The sequence below is a fragment of the Otolemur garnettii genome, unplaced genomic scaffold (assembly GCF_000181295.1).
Source record: "Otolemur garnettii isolate 467f Iridium unplaced genomic scaffold, OtoGar3 scaffold00005, whole genome shotgun sequence".
NCBI lineage: Eukaryota > Metazoa > Chordata > Mammalia > Primates > Galagidae > Otolemur > Otolemur garnettii.
In genome coordinates this window covers 41,307,304-41,322,515 of record NW_003852400.1, presented here as the reverse complement: position 1 = coordinate 41,322,515, position 15,212 = coordinate 41,307,304, and the positions used below count along the sequence as shown (strand labels likewise).

At 38.8% G+C, this 15,212-nt stretch overlaps 1 protein-coding gene across 1 annotated transcript in view; it reads right to left on the bottom strand.

Annotated features, from left to right (window-relative positions):
* Positions 1-14,348, bottom strand: part of IL6ST (interleukin 6 signal transducer) — a 47,182-nt gene extending 32,834 nt beyond the window's left edge. Inside the window, exons 1-2 of the mRNA XM_003782754.3 lie at positions 14,190-14,348; positions 1,211-1,298 (exon numbers count right to left, since the gene is read on the bottom strand). The gene's annotated coding sequence lies outside the window, so the exon portion shown is untranslated. The remainder of the gene's footprint in view (positions 1-1,210; positions 1,299-14,189) is intronic.
* Positions 14,349-15,212: the final 864 nt, after the last annotated feature.

Here is a 15,212-nt window from a genome sequence, read left to right as displayed (position 1 = left end):
GGTCCGGGCTGGGGATTCGAACCTGCCACCTTAGGTGTACGTGGCTGGCGCCTTAGCCGGTTGAGCTATAGGTGCCGAGCCAGGTTTTACATTTTAATAGTTAGAAATAATGTCTCCTAATTTTTAAAAGCTTATCATTGAGATGTGATGAAGGAACATCAATTATAGCCCTTGATCACACAGTCCAAACCTAGGCGAGAAAGACACACCTCAACACTATATAAAATATTATATGCAATATAGTTAACTTCATTTGGGGGAATATCTTGCCTTAAAATTGACAGAAATGACAGAACTCTGCTTATTTTTCCTCTTTTATTTTATTTATTTATTTTGGCTGGGGCTGGGTTTGAACCCGCCACCTCCGATATATGGGTCTAGCACCCTACTCCTTTGAGCCACAGGTGCCATCTGTCCCCTTTTATTTTGTTAACAGTAAATATTTAATTTAAAATTCTATTAATGAGGCCAGGAGCGGTGGCTCACGCCTATAATCCGTGTACTCTGAGAGGCCAAGGCAGGTGGATTGCCTGAGCTCAGAAGTTCAAGACCAGCCTGAGCAAGAGAGAAACCCTGTCTCTAAAAAAACAGCCTGGCGTTGTGGCGGGTACCAGTAGTCCCAGCTACTCGGAAGCCTGAGGCAAGAAGATTGCTTGAAACCAAAAGAGTTTGAGATTGCTGTCAGCTATGATACCACTGCATTCTACCAATGGTGACAACGTGAGACTCTGTCTCAAAAAAAAAAAAAAAAAATCTATTAATGACATTATCCTGTCTCCTTACTTCTTAATTTTCTATACATATATTACAACCATATATCCACATATTGCATACACTGATTTTCCTTGAAATGTGCAAGGAAAGCCAAAACATGATTAGTAACCATAAATATAGGAAAGCTCTATTCCAAGAACTAAGTGTTTTCTTCTACATTAGTAATTCATCAACCATGACTAAATCTGCAAAAAGTTGGTCATATCTGTATTAAATTAACTACTTATTAAATTATTTATTTAAAAATTTATCCACAGTCAAACTCTCTTCCCTTAGTACACAATTATGAGTTCACAACAACACTTCAATGCTATTTTACACTATACAAAATAATTTCCTGTAAATAATTTCACTTGATTCTCTAATACCTTAGAGTAGATAGGGCAGGAATTTAACAAAATAAAATATAAAAATTCAGACAAGGTAAATTACTTACCCAAAACACCAAATTAGTAAGTAAAGGAACAAGGATTTGAAACTAAATCTTCTGCCTCCAAATGTCGTGCTCTTTCCATTGGGTCTCACTGTAAATGGAGGAAAGCCTTGTTCAGAAAGTTACCTTTGGTAACATTCAGTATATATGTACTTTTAGAATCCCTGTCTGTTAGGTTTTCAGGTTTGTAGAAAGCATCCCACTTTAGATTAATCTTCTGAGCTTCAGTATAAAACAATCCCATAAACACCTGTCTGTTCAAATATCCTAGTATTATGTTTTGCTGTATACTTGCAATGTTACTGGTTCACCTACATCTAATCCAAACTTCTTTGATATCTATGTAATGTCACACAAATGTGAAAGAGATATTTTTCTGAGTTTGACAAAAACAGAACAGTTATTTAACAGAATTATACTTTTTGTCTTTTATTACCACTAAGTTAAGCCTACTAACTCAGCTATCAAACTATTCTCTGCACAGAGATAAAATTTTATATTAAAAGATGTTGCAGCTCGGCACCTGTGGCTCAAGCGACTAAGGCGCCAGCCACATACACCTAAGGTGGCGGATTGAATCCCCAGCCCGGACCCGCCAAACAACGATGGCTGCAACCAAAAAATAGCCGGGCGTTGTGGTGGGCGCCTGTGGTCCCAGCTACTTGGGAGGCTGAGGCAGGAGACTCGCTTGAGCCCAGGAGTTGGAGGTTGCTGTGAGCGTGATGCCATGGCACTCTACCCAGGGGGATAGCTTGAGGCTCCGTCTCAAAAAAAAAAAAAATGTTGCTCAGTACTAGGTTTAATTCTAGCATAAGAACTGGTGTCTCAGCTGGATGCGGTGGCTCACACCTGTAATCCTAGCACTCTGGGAGGCTGAGGCAAGGGGATTGCTTGAGCTCATGAGTTTGAGACCAGCCTGAACAAAAGTAAGAACTTGTCTCTACTAAAAGTAGAAAAACTGAGGCAAGAGGATAGCTTGAGCCCAAGAGTTGGGAGGCTGCTGTGAGCTACGATGCCACAGCACTCTACCCAGGGGGACAGCTTGAGACTCTGGCTAAAAAAACAAATGACAACAACAAAAGAAAACCCAAGAACTGGTGGCTCATCTTTGCTACACTCAGTCTTATCCAAAAGACCAAGAAGCGACAGTGGCTCATCTTTGAAATACAATAACTTGAAAATTTAAGGCAATGAGGTGAATTCTTCATTACTGTTTCACGCATATTAAGGCTTAGATGTAATTTAACAAAGCAACAATATTTTAACAAGATTTTAACTATATGTCAAATGAAAAGAAATTGAAAAAAATATCATGTGAAAGTCCACTATAAACTCACCAAGAGATAACTACTGTGACCATTTTGGTGGATATTCTTGCCAATTTTTCTATGCAGATATACTTTACTATTTTACTAAGATGGGAAAGCAGCCAAAGACAATATATAAACAAATGCACATCACTGCATTCCAATAAAACAATATTTACAAAAACAGGATGCAAGCTGGATTTGGTCTGTGGGCCATAGTTAGCCAAGCTGTTTTAAATACCATGTAATTTACTTATTTTGCTTATTGTTTATTATTGGTTGAATTGTCCTCCCCACTCCCCATACAAAGCTATGTTGAGGTCCCATTCACTAGTACCACAAAATGGGACCCTCTTTGGAAACAGGACCACTGCACATATAATTAGCTAAGATGTCATACTAGAATGAGCTAAGGTGGGTCTTTGGTACAGTAAGACTGGTTTCCTTAGAAGGAGAGACAGAGACATAAGAAGAATGTCATGTAATACAGGCAAAGATTGATGCAGTTGTAAGCTAAGGAATGCCAAAGATTGATGGCTACCACTAGAAGCTAGAAGAAGCAAATAAAGATTCTATCTGGAGTCCCAAAAGGACTTCTAGCCTCCAGAACCTTGAGAAAATTCATTTCTCTTGCTTTAAACCACTCAGTTAGTGGTAGAGATTGAGTATTCCTAATCTGAAAATCTGTAAAATGTTCCAAAATTCAAAACTTTTTGGAGTACCAATATAACACTCAAAGGAAATGCTCACTGAAACATTTAAAATTTTGAATTTTTAGATTTAGGATGCTCAACTGCTAAGTATATAAGAAAACATTACCAGATTAAAAAAAAAAAAGTCAGAAATCTGATATATTTTGGATAAGGACACTCAACCTATACTTTGTTAGAGTAGCCCTAGGAAACGAATACATTGTCTGTGTCCCCAAAATAGAAGGTAAGTAAGGAGTGAAATGAGTAGGCCATATATGGTAGGTATATGCTTAGCTATGTATATTTTCTTTGGTTATGTGTCTGATCAAATATTTTGATAACTTTTTAATTGGGTTTCTTATTTCTCATTATAAAGTTTTAAAAATATATTCTGGATATAAGGCCTTTATTAGAAAATTGATTTGGACTATATTTTCTCCTAATCTGTGGCTTGTCTTTTCCTTCGTTTAAGTGTCTTTTGAAGAGCCCAATTTATTAATTTGTGTATAAGAAATCTTTGCCTGGCTTGGCGCCTGTAGTTCAACAGCTAGTGCGCCAGCCACATACACCGGACCTAGCAGGTTCAAATCCAGCCAGGGCCTGCCAAACAACAATGACAATTACAACCAAAAAATAGCCAGGCATTGTGGTAAGTGCCCATAGTCCCAGCTACTTGGGAGGCTGAGGCAAGAGAATCACTTGAGTCCAAGAGTTTGAGGTTGTTGTGAGTTGTGATGCCACTGCACTCTAACCGAGGCAATATACTGAGACTCTGTCTCAAAAAAAAAAAAAAAACCAAGAACAAAAAGAAATCTTTGCCAAATCTAAAGTCACAAAGGTTTTTTCCTAGAAGTTTTATGGTTTGGGGTTTTACATTTAGGTCTTTGAATACTTCACATATGGTGTGAAGTTAAGAATTCAAGTTCATTTTGAAAAAATGGATGGCCAATTGTTTTAGAACCATTTGCTGAGAAAACTATCCCTTCCCAAGTGAATTGCTGCTGTAGCTTTGTCAAAAATCAGTTGTCCACATATGTGTGGGTCTATATGCATATGCTCAATTCCACAGGTGTGCAAACTTTTCACATAAAGGGTAAATATTTTAGGCTTTATGGGCCATAAGGACCCTGTTAGAGCTACCAATGTACTACTGTGGCACAAAAGCAGTCATTCATAATGCATAAATAAAAGGGAACAGCTGCATTCTAATACTACTACTTTATAAAAACAGGAAGTGGGCTGGTTCACCTGAGGGCTGTACTTTGCTAACTCTTGCTCTGTTTATTCCTTTCATCTATTTGCTTATCTTTATGTAGTGACTACACTATCTTGACTATAGCTTTAGGTCTTGAAATCAATGTTCTGTGAACTTAAAATAGAGTGTTACATAAATGTCCGTAACACTGATATGACTTTTTCATAACAGTCCATAACATTGTTCTGATAGGGTTTTTCAAATATTCTATGTTCTTACAGTTTTTCTGTATACTTCTATGAAAGAGGGGTACTGAAATTCCAAAATATAATTGAGGGTTGATGTATTTCTCCTTGCAGTTCTATCAGTTTTTGCCCCATATACTTTGTTATTTAGTATATCCTCCTAATGAACTGACCCTTTTATGGTTAGAAAACAATCTTCTTTACCCCAGTAATATTCTTTTCTCTGAAATCTACTTTGACATTCAGGCTTCTTTTGATTGCTGCTATCATGGAATATCTTTCCCATCCTTCTATGTTTAATTTGTTTCTTCTTCAGATTTACAGGGCATTTTTTTTTTGTAGGCAGCATGTAGTTGTATCTAATCTGACAATGTCTGCTTTTCAATTGGGTATTTAGATCACACACATTTAATATCATTTTTGATATGGATGGTTAGGTTTAAAGCTATCATCTCCATACTTGTTTTCTACTGAACTGATCTTTTCTTCCCATTTCTTCCTTTTCTCTTACTTTTGTTAACTGAATATTTTTTATTCTGTCTTCCCTTCTTTGTTGGCTTATAAACTAGAATTCTTTGTTTTTATATCTTAGTGGTTGTTTTAAGGTTTATAGTATACATTTTTCACTTATTGATCCAGTATAAAATAGTATAATTCCATTCTTTCCTCTTGACCTTTGTGCTATTTGGCATACATTTTAATTTTGCGTATGTTAAAACCACAATGTACTTTACATATGTTATAAACCACTTGTCATTACTTTTGTTTAAACAGTTAATTATTAATGTTTTAAAAGAGATTTATACAATAAGAAGAAAATCATGTGTTAGATGCAGCGGCTGGGTCTGGCCTAACACTTTAGGAGGCTGAGGCAGGGGGATTGCTTGAGGCCAGGAGTTTGAGATTAGCCTGGGCAACAGAACCAAACACTATTGGTGGGTGGTGGAATGTGCTTTTAAGCCTGAGCTACTCAGGGGTACTGCTTAAACTAAGGTGACCAGATTTTAACATTGGTAAAGCAGGACACCATTGACGGGGGTGAGGTGGGGGTGGGATGGTTCTTAATTAAAAATTTGGTCTATATGGAGCAATAAAAATTTTCATAGAATGCAAAAATAGTATTGTAATATTTTTTAAATTTCAACATAAATACAATTTACAAATATAATACATTAAAAAATAATATATAGTATTATTTTATTCTTTGGCAGATTTCTCATCAAATTCTAACAACTGATCAACAATGTGAACTTTGAAAAGCAGTTCTCAATAATCAGTTCTCAACAATTATTTGTTATTATTAAAATTTAACATTATAAAATTAACAAAAATAATATAAAACTCATATCCTGGCGAAATAGCCACATGGCAGCTGAAAACCGTACATTCCCTTCCCATTCTCCTGCAGTTCCCTAGCTTGTTGTGCATTCTTTCCAAAAATCGGGACTTTTTAAAAATGCTGTGGGACGCGGGACAAATTGTTAAAAAGGAGGACGCCTGGTCACCTTAGCTTAAACCCAAGAGTTTGAGGTTACAGTGATTGGGCCACTGTACTACAGCCTAGGTAACAAAGTAATATCCCGCCTCTTAAAAAAAAAAAAAAAAGGTAAAAGAAAAGACTCTTAGACATTACCATGTAGTTACCAATTCTAGAGCTTTTAATTTCTTCCTACAGATCCATATTTCCATGTGAGGCATCTGTTATCACTCTTTCACTTGAAAGACTACTTTTAGCCTTTTTTTAAAAAAAAATATAGGACTATTGGTGATGAATTCTTTAAGTTTTTACATGTATCTAAAAAATCTTTATTTCAATATCATTTTTTATAAATATTTTCAGTGGTACAGATTCTCAACAGTTTTTTCTTTCAGTACTTTAATACAGCTTTCTTTCCTCCTACTTGCCTTGTTTCACGATCTGCTCCTCTTTGTTCCTTTGTATGAAAGGTCTTTTTTTCTTCTGGATATATTTAGGATTCCTTTTTATCACTAGTTTTGAAAAAATTGATTGTGAGGCACCTAAGTGTGGTGTTTGTCATGTTTCTTTTGCTTGGATTCTAGTGAGCTTCTTGTATCTGTTAGTTTATAATTTTTATTAGGAACTATAAAGTATCTATGGCTAATTGTATTCTCTACTACTAAGGCAAGATCCTTCTATACACTCTACCTAATGTTCTATGAGTCAAGATGTTTTCCCCTCTGGCTGGGGAGAACAGGCACTATTTCTGACCCATGGGAGCACCATCACAGTTACCTCTACTCCTTTCAGGAGGTTCTGTCCCTGGCGGTCAGTAGTTTCTTTATTTTACATACTTATACTGATGAGTACTCAGCTCAAAAGTTGCGGGGACCTCCGAAGCTTTCCCTACAGAATCCTCTCTTCTCCAATATTCTGTTTTATGAACTCTAGTCACTTTCTTCTCTCCAGTCATTCCTTCAAGACTGTCTACTGGCCTCAGCCTGGGTTTTCTTGACCTGTACCAAACCCTCTCTCTCATGGTAGGCTAGTACAATCATAGGGCTCACCACATTCCCATCTTCTAAAATTGCTTTTCATCACCTAATGTTCAGCATCTTAACCACTGTTTTATACATATTTTGGTTTTTTGGTTGTTTCACGCAGGAGGGTACATCTGGTCCTTGTTATTCCATCTTGGCTAGAATTGCAAGTTGTACAGATGTTTGGATACCAGGTCAAATGAGGATTATACAATAAAACTATTGTCAAAACTGTAGTATTGTAAATATTGGTGTATAAAAGTCTAAACAGATATGAAGACAAAACCAAAATATAAATATTAACAAGTATTTAGCCTGAAATACCAAGCATAGTTCAACTTGAGAAAATATATTAACATCACTCACTATATTGACAGATTAAAGAAAAACAATAATAATCATTCCAACAGGTGTTTGAAATGTATCTGATAATATTCAGCAACTGTTCATTTAAAATTTAAGATAACAACAAAGTGTTAGAACACTAAGTCTAAAAGAAACTATCCTTACCTTGATGAAGTATAATAGAAAAGGTAAGAGGACGGCCTATGGAAATGGACTGCTTCTGTTCAAATCTCAGCTCCTCTAGTCTTCGTAAAATATCTTAAGCAAGTTTTTTTAAATGTCCCTCACTTTCATTTCCCTTATCTATAAAAATGAAAATAAAATCATCACCTGCCCATCTACCACCAGGAATGTTACCAGAATTAAATAAATACATGTGAAGTGCTTAGACTCATCTGGCTCGTAGTAACTACTCGATAAAAGGTAACAGCACTTATTCCTAGTGTAGCTCTTGGTGTTACTGCCACTACTATCAGAAACCTATAGTAAGCACCTGTATATTTAAAGGTAAAAATTAGAAGCATTTCTGTTAGAGTCAGTATTCAGAAAAGATGCTTAGAGTTCTAGAGGGCTTACCCAAAAATATATGCTATAATACAAAAAAATGGGAAAAAATTGCAGATGATATGATCATTTATCAAGAAAAAGAATGAAGGCTCGGCGCCTATAGCTCAACCGGCTAAGGCGCCAGCCACATACACCTAAGGTGGCAGGTTCGAATCCCCAGCAGGACCCGCCAAACAACAATGACGGCTGAAACCAAAAAATAGCCGGGCGTTGTGGCGGGTGCCTGTGGTCCCAGCTACTTGGGAGGCGGAGGCAGGAGACTCGCTTGAGCCCAGGAGTTGGAGGTTGCTGTGAGCTGTAATGCTATGGCACTCTACTCAGGGGGATAGCTTGAGGCTCTGTCTCAAAAAAAAAAAGAAAGAAAAAGAATGAAAACCAAATGACAAACTATTAGGACTACCGGGTGTTCAACACAGTAGTTCAACAAAAGATAATCAAAAAAAGAATAGCTCTCCTACACACCAGTAATAACCAGTTACAAAATGATTGAAAAAAGTCCTACTCACAGTAGCACCAAAAAACTACATACATGTCGGCAGGTGCCTATGGCTCAAAAGGGTAGGGTGCCATCCCCATATGCCGGAGGTGGCAGGTTCAAACCCAGCCCTGGCCAAAACAAACAAACAAACAAATAAAAACTACAGCATGTCTAGGAAATATCTAATCAGAACTATGTGAGAGCTTTATGGAGAAAACAGTAAAACCTTACTAAAAGGTGCATTAACACGATCTAAATACAATGCCAACATAGTAGACATGTCAATTCTTCACAAATTAATATGTAAATGCAAAACAACATTACTCCAAATAGCAAAGTGGTTTATTCTGGTACTTTACAAACCAATTTAAAATTTCATGCAAAATATCAAAGAACAGCCAAAAGCCAATTGCAAGAAGAATAATAAAGAGGAGACTACTAACTAGTTCTACCATACAGGCGGTAATTAGAACAAGGCACTGGCAAAGGAACAGACGATCACTGGTACAGAACAAAACAGGCTTGAGCATATGTAAGAATTTAACAGCTGATTTTTAAAAGAGGCACCTCATATCACTGAAGAAATAAAGGACAATTCAATAAATGGTATTGGGGCAAAAATAACCAAAAAATAAAGTGAGAACCCTATTTCATCACAGACACACGCGCACACACACTTTATCCCCAACTGACTAAGGATCTAAATGCAAAAGGAAAGTTATGAGCAGATGAAAGAAAACACAGAACATGCTACGGCCTTAAGAGTACAGAAGGCCTTTTACAAATTATCACTGTTTTAGCCAAATGCAAAGGTTTAAAGAGTATTTTGATGTTCTTGCCATCACTTAATAAATAAAACATTACAAATATAATTGAAGCCAAATAAATAAACAATTCTTGCCCTTATGAAGTTTAAGGTTTAGAGAGGTAAATATGCAGGAAGTACTACAGGAGCACAGACAGCACCCGATCCAGACCCGGCTCAGGACCACCCAGTCATGAAATGAGGGTTAAGGGTTTTCTAGACAGAAAAAATAACATACACATACACTATACATCATCTTTGACTCTAAAGGTCAAGTGAAGATTACCAATGGCAAAATCCAGAGCATGCCAGTCTACCAATCTGTGCTACCAACCAGAGCTGTGCTTTCTGAAACAGCTCACATCAGTTTACTTGCCACTAGGGGGTGGAGTTGGGGAAAATGTATAAAGCAGAACATCCAAACAAAAAGAGATTATGCAGAAGGCACCAACATGAAAAGCATCATTTAGAAGTAATGATTAAGCCAATCTACCTTAGAGCAAAGGATGAAGAGATTACTTACAAGAAAATGAAAATTTGGAGACATTCAAATTTTATCAGGGTGACAGATTTATAGTACTGACAGGAATGAACTTCCTGCTCTGGATATGTGTGTATACATGCATCTTTAAAACACTAATCTATATACTACAGCCATATTTCAACATACACAGCTGTCTTATTCATATTTCTCATTAAATCTAAGATTCACTGGATGAACTGCAGGATAAAAAAAGAGGCTGCAGCCATTGTGACAGTATCACTAGTGTTTCTAAAGCCTTTCACATTGTTGAGCAGCTCTGCTTCTCCAAATTCTCATGTTTCCTGGTTTCTATATAACCATACAATGCAGTTGAATTCTTTATCCACTTTCCTGTCTCTTATTGAATTCTCTGCCTAGCTTTCATCTCCTGGCTATGAATGTACCCAAAGATGAAGTATTGGGCACTTATTTTTCTTTTCAAAATACCAACTTCCTTGAAGATATAAGAAAGACTTCAATTATTATCTTAACAAAATAATTTCAAGAATTCTGGCTTGGACCTTTTGTTAAAGTCTACAAAGTTACACGTCATTTTCTTGGATATTGTGTCTCTGACTCAAATCAACACACATATATACACACTTACACATGTATAAATGCGCATACTTTTAAAAAAATCATAGGGACTTATATTTTTATTTACGAATAACTCATCTCTGCCTAGGTCAGTGGAGTTCACTGTTGTTTCTCTTAACCTATCCATTACATTCTAGCTTTTCTTAGTCACAAATCATGTCTTTCTTTTCTTTTTTTTTTTTTTTGACCCTCTACCATGACTAATTTAATGTGGGCACTGATCACCTCAAAACTTACAACAGCTTTCCTGCTTCCAATTTCTTTCCTCCCTCCCAGCATTCTGCACGTCATTGTTGGCTGTCTCTCTCGAACACACCATTTTAAACCCATCACACTTTTTCCCTCAAAGCTTTTTAAAGAGGAATAATATCCAATGTTTTAACTATAGTATTTAAGAACTTAAAATAGTGTCTTTATTTTGCCTATCCAATGTATCTTTTCCAATATTCATGTCTCTCTACTCTTAAAAAAAGTCCTTTCCTCAGACTTCTTCCTCGAGCTACCCTACCACTGTGCTTTCAGAAAGAACTGCTTGCATTTGCAAGCAATATGGATTTTCCTCCAATCATGCTGAGTATCATTTTTGCAGTTTCTGCAAAGCAAATATTTAAGCTTCTCATTTTGCTTAACCTCACCATGCCACTCATAATTTTGTTTTCACCTTTCATCACTCTCTATTAGCCATCCCTCTAGACTCTTAAGCTCAAGCCACACCAAACCATTAGACTTCCCCTAACATTACCTTGTTCTTTCAGTTTGTGATTCTACATGTGCTATTTCCTGCCTCTCTAATACCTTTCCTGATTGCATAGTGCTACTAACTTCTTACAACCCAGATGAAACTTCACTTTGTCAGTGGAATCACCCCTCACTCTCACAAACATCTTTGCTCCCAGTGCACTTTTACACAGTTCACTAATATGACTCATGACACTGCATTGTAATTGTTTCAAATCTCTATATACTCAGAATCTAACTTATTTTGAGGCACCTACTAGACAATTAGGAGTGGGTGTGAAAAGGCCTGCTATGACAGCATTATTCCACTCACTGTCACTCAAGTATACTATGAAAAGGCAGTATGTATCATGGTTGAGAGCTCAGATTTTAAAGCCGGGCCAAGTAAGAATTTTGGATCTACCACTTAGCTACACAAGTTAACTAACCTTTCTATGCCTGGCTTTCCCTATGTGTAAAACCAGGATTAATTAGACCTATCTTATAAGGTTTTATGAAGATTAAATGTATCAAACAGTGCTCAAAACAGTGACTGATACAAAATAAGCATTAAATATATATTGGCTATTATAATTATTCCTGATCCTTTTCACATGATAGTCTTCTATTAGGTTTTATATTCTCCATTCTATGTTACATCCATATTCTCTGTGATGAATGGGCTTCCTTCATATTTCCCTTTATCCAAATCTTACTCAGCTTTCAAGGCTAACTTCTGGTAGGGCCTCTGCTCATTACAATCCTTAAATGATCACTCTCCACTTTAAGTATTTATAGCATTTTCTGTATAACTCTGCATTTAATTAAAACTGCTTTGCATCTTTGTAATTTTTCAGGTGTAAGTTTTGTCAGCCCAATTTTTGTAAACTCTTTGAAGGTCCTGATGACATCTCATACATCTCTGCGAGTTCCTATAGCAGGTGATAAGTGCTTAGTATTTGTTCTGTAAGACAATAAAGCACAATAAAAACCTCAATTCTGATCAAACTGCCTTTGCAATCAAAGAAATAGAGAAGCTTGTGAAAACATTCCATGCTTCTCTAGAAGCTAAAGTTGCAAATGTATTGGGGCCAAGGAATTCTGACTCTCATTAAAGTGAGAAGCTCTGAAATAGCTTCCAGGGGAAAAACCCTCCCTGACACTCTAGAGGAGTTAAGGGTAGCCCTTATATTCCCAAACCAAATTATGAGAAATGTGGCAAAATAATTGAGAGCACAAGATTTGGAGTCACACAGATCTAGGTTTTAGAGCAGTGGTTCTCAACCTTCCTAATGCCACGACCCTTTAATACAGTTCCTCATGCTGTGGTGAGCCCCAACCATAAAATTATTTTCGTTGCTACTTCATAGCTGTAATTTTGCTACTGTTATGAATCGTAATGTAAACATCTGATATGCAGGATGTATTTTCATTGTTACAAAGGGGTTGTGACCCACAGGTTGAGAACTGCTGTTTTAGAGGGACTCAGAGCCTGTTTTCTTCTCTAGAAAGTACACACCTACTTCACAGGTATGTAACAATACATTTTAACACCTACTTCACTGGCACATAACAATCAATATTCACCCTAATATTTAACTAAAATGCAAACTCTTAGGAAAAAAATTTAAATTAACTAAAAATACTGCAATTCATAAAAATGAGAACATTTTTAGTGACATAAGAATAGGCTGTATTACATTAGCTGGCAGCAGTATTTATAATACTCCAAATTAGCCATAAGAAAATCAAACAAGTATATTATATAGTCAATAATAGACTCGAGATGAGGGGGGAAATCCGCTACAAAGTTTATCCTCCTTTTTTGACACCCCTTCCTGTAATTTTATTCATTTGTAATTAAAAGCAAACGTTCAAAATTATCCCCAAAGAGAAATATTCAGAAAGTACAATTTAATATCAACTTGGTTCTATAAATCTAGCATTCTGGTTCATTGTTCGGAAATACTTCCAAATAGGAATTAACATGAATTTAAGAAATTAAGATAATGGCGAACAGCTCCTATGATGATCTGAGTCAGTAATTTCAAATGAAGAGTTGTTCCAACTTGAAGCTGGCAGTCACACACAGTCTAAAGGGTTTGTTTACAGCACTGACTAAACCAAATACCCCAATCTTTTAGAGGATTCGTTCTGGCATTCTAATAATTACCTTAAGGCAGTGTAACTGCCGAATTGTCAAATAGTTTACAAATTAAACCCAAAGAGGTCTCTTTCTTAAAAAAAAAAAAGAACAAAAGTGGCAAGTCTTATTTTTAACCTGTGATATTTTTTCAGTTTCAGATTATGAATAAAATGCTGTTCATCCTTTGGAGAACAGAACCTTGGTACTTGGAACACCTTCAAGCTTTGGGCACTAGGTGAAATTTTAAAAACACATGGATCCGCTGCCATAGGACACAGTGAGTGGTATGTGGGATTCGTTAGGAATGGTACATAGAAGAGATCAAAAGAAAAGACACGTTAGTTAATAATGTTTCTAAGCCCTGTGAGCTTTCAACAACAGTGAACGTTACAATTTTAGGAAGAAAATATGCTTCTGGTAAAGGAACATCAATCTTAGGGAAGAAAACCGAGAGTCAAGCGCGAGGCTAATGGAATTTAAAGATGGAAAGGGCAATGGGGAAAACGTGGACTCTTGGTAACCAAAAAGGGGTAAGATCTGGAGGGGACTTTGGGGTGGGGGGGTATGGCGTAAGGAGAGGCTGTGTGTGTTTGAGTGTGCGTGTGGCAGGAGTAATGTTTCTTCTTAGGACTGAAAAATCGAGGTGACAAAGTTGTGCGAGTAGAACCCAGAGGTGCGGGAGCAGGGAGAGGAAGGAATGTGGGGATTTCCAGGCGGAGCTGACAAGTTCGGGGCACGCGCTGTCCCCCGCTCCTCTTTTGGGGAAGGGAGGCCCCCAGAGTGCCAGGCCGCCAGTCCGCGCGGACGGAGCTCAAACCCTCCCGCTACTCGACCCTTCGCCGGCCCCGGCCCTGGCCCCTCCTCACCTCAGCCCGCCGCGCCTCGATCCTCCGCGCCTCCACAGCGCGCGTCCCCGTAGGAGCCGGCGCCGCGGAGCCAAACCACTAGGCCTGACCGGCGCAGACCTAGCGCGACTCCGCCGGCCTCCAGGCTGCTACCCCGGCTCCGGCACGCTCGCCGCTCCTTCCCGCAGAGGTGGCGCGCGGCCTTCCTCCCGCGGCGGGGCGGGGCGCCCCAACTCCGCCCCGCGGCGCTCCGCCCCCGGGCCCCGGGCCTGTGCTCCGGATTGGTCCCTGGGAGACCCAGCGCACCCACCCATTGGTCCAGCGGCCGCCCGTCGACGAAGGGGCAGGATTCCAGGGGCTGCGATTCCCGTAACGCGGCTCCCGGCGTCCCGGATTCCGGTGGCTGCGCCCGCGTCGCCTCTCCCAGACTAGATCGAAGGGTTCCCCCCACCTCCCCTCTGCGGGCGGAAGGAGCGGAATGTTCCATTTTTCCGTGGAGTAACGGGGTCATGAACCGAAGCTCGGGTGCTGCCCGCTCCTCCTGCCTTCCCTTCCAGCCAGGGCGCCCTCGGCCTCCCTTCGGCGAGAGACCCAGAGCCCCTAGGGACCGCTGGGCTCCCGTGGGGACAGGGGCGGCGTGGAAGCCTCCTGGGGAGAGTGAAGGGTTTGGCGGCCGTGCCTCCACACGAGGTTGCCGCAGATTGTGGTGGCGGCGGCGGCGGCGGCTTCGGTCCACGTCTATGTAAACGAACTTGACCATAGTGTAGTTTTTTAAATTAGTAAATGAGTTTGGGTGCGATTGATCTTTCAGCCCCACAGCTGCGGACTCGCCAAAAGCTAGTATTTCTTTGTGGTTTGTATGTCCCAAGCAGCGATAAAAATACCAAGTAAAATCCAGTTTCATTACAATTCACCTCTTCTCCACCTTCACTCCTCATTTCACTCCCTGCCTGGAAAATGGACCTAAAGGCTCAGCTACTTTTTCCCAAAACAGGATAAGAAGTTTTGTGTGTGTGTGTGTGTGTGTATGTATGTGTAAAGAAA